Consider the following 8182-nt stretch of genomic DNA (forward strand, 5'->3'; position numbering starts at 1 on the left):
GAATATTTAATGAAACATGGCAAAATATGAAACAATAAACGCTGAAACTCTATAAAAAATTCATGTATGTAAATTTTGCCCACATAGCAAACAATTATTTGTTGAGAGAAAAAGGAAGACATGGTTTTTAGTTGCAAAACCGGTTTTCTGATTTGAATATATATGACTTATTTTAAATGCATTTCGATTTTGAAAGTATTGAATCAGAATTATAAATAATATAAATGCATCATTTGAATATAGAGAGCAGAGGAGAATACTGGTATCAGATGCAAAGCTTCGGATATTTCTTATCTCATATTTGCTTAAAGGCACATTATGTCTTAGAAATGCTATCGTTTTTTATTTCTCAAAAACTTTTTTTTTTTTTTTTGGTATCTTTTTACAGTTTGGTATCTTTTGTCATATACATAGATAAGTCTATCTTTTGCTGATTTTGTTATGTTGGCAGTGTGTATAATAATAGTGAATAAGTATTTTGTACGGAAGTCGAACTACTACTTTGTGGTAACTGGTTCAACAAGATCCGTATCAATTCAATATTTACTTAAGGAGATAGGATTGGTTTCACTTTCAGACAGACGACAAATTCAAAAACTAGTTTTAATGTATAAAGGAAAATATAATTTATTACCACAATATCTTATGCAACTTTTTCCACCATCTGTCAAGGTGGCGTTAGAAAACCATTATTCGTTAAGAAATAATAGTGACTATATCACTTTAGCCAGACGTACCGAAATTTACTCAAAATCAGTTATTCCATCAGCTATTCAATTATGGAATAATCTTCCGACAAACATTCGCGAATCACAGTCGCTAGCTTCATTTAAAAACAAGATTAAACAGTTATATAAACCTCCAGTAGTTCCATCTTTTTACTTATACGGAGATCGTTCCTTAAATGTCCACCAAACCCGAATTAGAAACAATTGTAGCAATTTAAATAATGATCTTTTTATTAACCATTTAGTTTCAAGTCCATTATGCCAATGCGGCGCAGACATCGAAAATGCGGAGCACTATTTTTTCCGATGTAAATTGTATACTATTCATAGACGTATATTTTTTTGAATACCAGGTCATTTCATCCTCTCAGTAGTCAGAAATTATTACACGGTATTGATGGACTTGCAGAAGCCGAAAACATAAGGCTATTTCAAGAAGTGCATAATTTCATCAAAAGTAGTAGAAGATTTACCTAATTTTGTTTACACATATACTATACTATGTATTTATTTTCATATTAAGTTTATTAAAATACTGCTGCAAATCAAGGTTTGGTGCGTTTATTATAGTGGCAAATTGTTAATGGCATATATTTTTTTCCATTTTAACTCATTAAGTCATTTTGTGATTTTCTTTGTTTTTTAGGTCTACCAGTTAAAAAACATGAAATTAATATCGCTTATCATATAAATAAATATCTCAGAATTTCTAAAAACCACATTTACTTACTATGTTACCATTAAGCCAACAAGATTGACCTTCATAGGACCCTAGATAATGTTGGTATAACTTTTGGTCCAACCCTTTTGTATGTACATTATATTCATGCTAAAGATATTGATGTTAGATTGTGTAAATTAATCATGTACAAAATATGCAATAAAATATTATTAAACTTTCAATAAACTACTTTGTTTACATTTGCTACCTTTACGACTCAGAGCTGCTTCCTGAGTAGTTAAACATATGACATGCTCTTAATCCATTATCAAAACATTATTCAATTATGTTTAACTTTTCTAAAAAAAAAAAGAAGTATGGATTTCTTAATTATACATGTTCTCGCTGCCAATAAGAGACCAATATTTAACATTGTTGTATATAAGAATTCATTTAACATTATTCAAATAATATGATTAAATACTGGATTAAAATCTTAAAACAAAAGCATACTGTTCTTGTTAAATAAGGTATTTAATGTTAAAAATAGATGCAATAATAATCAAAGCACAGAAGGCGCTGAATTTGTTTGGGTTTTAGAATGTCAGAAAGGTGAAGGGTGTGAGATTATAAACCAAGGCTAATTGCAACACTGATATTCAATTCAATGTTTATTTGGCTTGAACAATTTAAAAGAAGAAAAAAATAAAAGAGTTGCCTTATCTGGGATTCCAACCCTAGACCTCTCGCTTCTGAAGTCTGGACCACGGGGAAGTAATAAGATATCAACCTGAAGCAAACATATTATTCTAAATTAGGGTTTTTAGTCATTAATTTCGAGATATTTTGTTCACGGTATACCTGTTGTTTCACACTGATGTAAATAAGCATGTGCTATCCTAGAGTCAACATCCTTACTTTATTTTTCAGAAAGTCTAGATAACAAATATTAATGTTGGCGATCACAAAAAGTCCGAAGCTTTACGGAAATAGCCGAGCAATTTTCATTTATTAAAATGATATTCATCCGCAAGCAAAATTATTTGAATCTATTACCGGTAATACACCCATTGACAGTCTCTATATGAACTACGTAAATAACCGAGGTATATCGAGTGAAAAAGTACGAGTTGTTTCCCTTATCTTCGAGTAAAATGCTAAAACAATGCAAATTTAACCGTTTTTACACCGCTAGTTTGGGCAATTTAATGTCCGATTTTAAAATTTATTACACCAATGAAGAGTTTGTGATCCTAGCTTCGTCTCAATATTTAAAATTTCAACACATTGTTTGACACTAAATGTATTTGAATTTACGGTTGAACCTACCACATGTCAGACCATGTCAGACCATTTTTACACACATTTTATACAGTGAGATACGCAAACGGTTTTCTTTACTCGCAATTCTACTGATAAGTATAGGCTGTCGTCTGCTAGTTCGGAAACTGTCAATCAGTGTTTTTGCTGAAATGTTTACGAATTACACAATATTAAAAAACTCCCATCAATCGGGAACAATTTTTTGTTCCATAAGAGGTTTGAAAATTAATGCGCCTGTCATTTGACAATCTTTACGCAGTGATCTCCCCTTAATTTTTCGACATTAGTGTACTTATAAGGGGAAGTAACCGCTTCGAGGAATTCGTGACTACTTTCGGTTTTTACACAAAAAAAACATATCAGGGTCTGAAATTTCGCTATCATTATTTGACGACCCAAACAAATTGTATGGATAGGTGAAGTCCGTTTTAGGTAAATATTGATTTGCTGCTCTAGCAAAGATTGTGTCCTTTTTTCAAATTCAAATAACTTCCCTTGTTTACTTTAAAGTGCTACCTTTTCGATATAAACTGCCGAACTGACACCATTCTTTTGATACACAGTCTTATACAATTGGGGAATAGTAGGACTGAAAAAAGACATTTCTGAAAAAATGAGTCACGTGCATATTTATGTAATATATAAACTAATACACCTAAAACTTTATATGAGACGAATTTTAGAGATTTCTTTTCTTACATATAAATCCTTTTTTTAATTGTCATAATAATTATGTGTTTTACATTTACTTCAGTGAGAAATAAGTGATCAAATGGTTGCACAATGGTGAGGCAGTGGGATCTAACAGTCCCAATATCACATTGAAAGCTGTAGCGTTACCTAATGCGCAGCGAGATGATTCGGGAGAATACCGTTGTGAGGCCTTTCTTGGAACTAAAACTGCATTTGGGACTGTCAACCTCAATATTGTCTATAAGTGTTTTCTTTGGTTTGAAAGCTTTAAATATAAATTGAACGCTTTTAACAAAAAAAGTACGAATTTCAGAACATTAAAGGCCCATTATGACTCAGAAATGCTTTTACTGTTATTTCTTAAAATCGTTAAAGCTTTGTTGTCCTGTTGTATTTTCCAAAACGTTACCCATAAGCAAAATTATCTGAACTATATTTTGCTTCTTATGCTTTTTGGCTATTGGTACAGATATTGACTTAGTATTTTGTTCGGAAGTAAAATACAGTTTGTTTACAGTTTGCTCATTTTATGTCAAATAATAGGGATGTAACGGTTAGAAAAAAATGCTAACTGTTTAAACGACAATGTAATAATCGTGTTAAACGTCTAGACGGCCGTACCAACACCGTCTTTAAATTTTCATCCCTACGACAAGATAAGCCATTTTGTTCGCATTTTGTTGTACAATACATATCCGAATATAGAGTAACTATTTTCCACTAGGATCTAACCGTATTCGATCAGATCGTTGTTGGGTACAACTAAAATACAAACAATTGTCATATCTTGTCACAAGAAAACAGGGTAATATTAAGAATCAGAGCATAACTCATAAAGCCTTTGAGATATCAACATGAAATTTCATAGGTGGATAGATCTCACTGAGGAGGTATGCAGTGCACAAGAATAATAACACTACCCTTCAAAATTTTTCAGTTATGGCCCTTTTATTTTTCACCTGAGTGGAGCATAACTCAAAATGTCTTTGAGATGTCAACATGAAACTTCATAGGTGGATAGATCTTATTGAGGAGGAATGCTGTGCGAAGGAATGAAAACTCTTTATTTTATAATTTTTGAGTTATTGCCCTTTGTTATTTTTCATACTTTTTGTCCGGAGCTTATCTCAAAACGTATTTTCGGTATCAACTTGAAACTTCATAGTTGGATAGATCATATTGAGGAGAGGTGCAACGCAAAAGAATGATAACTCTACCATGCATAATTTTTTAGTTATTGCCCTTTGTATTTTTCAAACTTAATTTTTGTCCAGAGCATAACTATAAAAGCATTTGAGATATCAATAACTTCATAGGTAGATAGATCTCACTCAGGAGATGTGCATTGCACAAGAATGATAACTCTACCCTTTATAATTTTAGTTATTGCCCTTTGTTATGTTTCATACTTAATTTTTCACCTGAGTGGAGCATAATTCAAAAAGTCTTTGAGATGTCAACATGAAATTTCATAGGTGGACAGATCGCATTGAGGAGGAGTGCAGCACACAAGAATGATAACTCTACCCTGCATAATATTTCAGTCATCGCCTTTTGCTATTTTTCATGCTTAATTTTTGTCCAGAGCATTACAAAAAAAGCCTTTGAGATATCAAAATGAAACTTCAAAGCTAGATAGGTCTAATTGAGTAGGAGTGCAGCACACAAGAATGATAACTTTACCCTGCATAATTTTTTCAGTTATTGCCCTTTATTATTTTTCATGTTTAATTTTTGTCCAGAGCATAACTAAAAAAGCCTTTAAGATATCGACATGAAACTTCATAGGTGGATAGGTCTAATTAAGGAATAGTGCAACACACAATAATGATATCTCTACCTTGCATATTTTTTTCAGTTATTGACTTTTGTTACTTTTTATGCTCTATGTTTGTCCAGAGCATAACTATAAAAGCCTTTGAGATATCAACTTGAAACTTCATAGGTGGATAGATCGCACTGAGGAGTAGTGCAGCACACAAAAATGATAACCTACCCTGCATTTTTCAGTTATTGCTCTTTGTTATTTTCAGCCATTACTACATATACATTCTTCCAATGAGCAAACACATTCGGGCAGGGATGGCCATGTTGACATGGCTCTTGTTCATTTATGGATAGTGATTTTTTTAACCCCACTTGCATTTATCGCCAGCAATGTTCAGTGCATTCTTTTTGCATTTCAATTGATGTTATGGATAAAAGACAGTTAAACTTTGAACGGCTTCTTACAGTGTACAGGTATGTATATATAGTATCGGGGTGAAAATTGTATTAGGCTAAAACATGCAAGTTTCGGTTCAACATTTAACGGCTTCTTAAGTGTACATTTCGGTAGGCTAAAACATGTATTATAAGTTATACATTTGTTGTTATACGACTATACCCCCAGCAGAACTAGTCTATTAGAAGACACTTTTAAATAACCGTTACTTTCCTAGTGGGTTTAATACAGTTGAAATGGATGGTTTCCTGCTTGGGCCAGTTAAAGGACACTTCTTGGTATGTTATATTTTTTTCCTATAGTCTTGCTCCGCCTGTCTGTACTTTTATAGATAAAGTATAGCATAAGTTTACATTTTCGCAATGAACTTTTCGCGCCATTCAACGTTGAATTTGTCTTATGCTTATACTTTCTCATACTTAAATCCTCGTGCGAATCAAAATGTAAAAATCTTGGCGATGATTAACCTTAATTTTCGCATGTTTTTGCCTGAACGGTAACATATTTACAGTACCAGTATCTAAAGTTAAAGTTCTTCGAAAGAGAATGTTAAATCTCGCTACTTATCTATTAACAAGAGCCAGCGCGCCCGACTGTTCTCAGTGCTTGATAGTAAAACAAGAGCCTGAATAATGTTTATTTTTTAAGTTTTTAAGTTCAAAGGACCATAGTTCTGTCAAAATTCATATTTACAATAGCTCTTCTACTTTTCGAATAGTCGAGCGTAAACAGTCAACAATTTAGTCAATCTTAAATCGTTAGAGATATTTTAACTGCCTCAAACAGGATACCATAGAAACTGACTGAAAGTTGTAGCAATGAATCAAATCAATTGGATGGCCATTTCGAGGAACAAAGTTACTGTTGATTTTAGCATTGACGAAACTAACAATAGTTCGTTGGATGATGCTAAAACTCTATCATTGTTGTGTATATCGTCTGACATTACAAAAAACTACAACATTACCATGACATTTACTGTCCCATCCCAACTCACAAAAAAATCATTGGCCATATCCAGCTGAATATTGTCTCAAGCTTAGCTTGTAAATAAGGAAACTTACCAAATTCGGGGTCCAAAACGTTATCCATTTATCCATTTAACATTGACGCAAAACATGTTTAGAGACGGTTTCCATGTTGAATGACTTAATAAATTCTTACTCATGAAGGCAGGCATTTTAACATTATTTATCATGAATAAAAGTGAATTGTGTCCGATTGAAATAAGTGCACGAAAATTCCGTGCGCTACACCATTCACTGCCCTACGCTTTAAGGCCATGCAAATATTTTCTATTGTGTTATATTTTCAACGTGAACATACATTTAATTTCAGTTAGATTTATTAATATTTTATATTTATAATTAAATGCGTTTATCTGTTTTTTACACTTAAACGTCGTATAAGTCGGATACAGTTACTCGTCTTTTCTTCGAAAATGCCATGTTTCAGACGTAAAGAAGACAGTTCGCTAGGACAAACAACAATTTTAATATCCTCGGCTTCGCCTTGGACAATTTGTTGTTTATCCTAGCAACTGTCTTCTTACGTCTGTAAGATGACACTTTCGAATCGAGGTTAACCAAGAACGAAAAGTTGGATTTTTCTTAAGTTGTACAGGCTACCTGTACCAATGGCTTCATAATTTACACACTTACTTATCCATACAAAGTATATGATCTGGGCAAGTTACATAAATATTGCTTCCATTTGCACCAAGTTATGTCCCTTTTCAGCACTTAGTGTACATGATATTGCCAAGTTATGTAAATGTGCCATCCATTTTCCCTTTTATCACTTTTAAAATAGGGCCTTGTATAGTTAACCTATTCCGCCAAGTTGGATTTATCAAAAAACTTCACCTAATTACTTAATATATTTAATGATATCTTTCATATTTGGTAGGTGGATACCTTTAACGGTCCTCTAATTTTTTGTGGCGTTAGGCGTCTCTAGGTCAAGGTCAAGGTCACTTGTGTAAAAAAAATAAATCTTAACATTTCTGCTCATACAGCCTTTATTTTTAAGTTGATGCCTTTCATGTTTATAATAGTCATACCAAGGGAGGTCCTCTTCCTTTTCCTTTAGTAAGGGGTCATTTGGGTCAAGGTCACCAATGTCAAAAATAGATTTTTTACACTTTTACAGGTGTATTAACCTTATTCTATCGACAGATGTCGTGTATATTTTGTAGGAACATCATAAAAATTGGGGTATTCTCATTTTGATGGAGGTAGGGGTCAGTTGGGTCAAGGTCACCAGTGCTAAAAATAGATTTTTACACTTTTGCTCATACAGCCTTTATTTATTGACAGATTTGTATTATAATTGGTAGGAAGATAACTTACATGGTATTCTTCCTTTGGATGGTGTTAAGGGTGAGTTGGGTCAAGGTCACTAGTGCTAAAAATAGATTTTTTACACTTTTGGGGGTTTGCCCATACAGCCTTTATTTTAAATATTGTTACTGACAAGAATCTGAGCCGGGAGCATTTGTGTTTCACAAACACGTTCTTGTTTTCTTGTGTCATTGTTACAGGAATCAAGCAC

This window comes from Ruditapes philippinarum, unplaced genomic scaffold (genome assembly GCF_026571515.1).
Source record: "Ruditapes philippinarum isolate M1 unplaced genomic scaffold, ASM2657151v2 ctg10009_1_1_1_1, whole genome shotgun sequence".
In the NCBI taxonomy this organism is placed as follows: domain Eukaryota; kingdom Metazoa; phylum Mollusca; class Bivalvia; order Venerida; family Veneridae; genus Ruditapes; species Ruditapes philippinarum.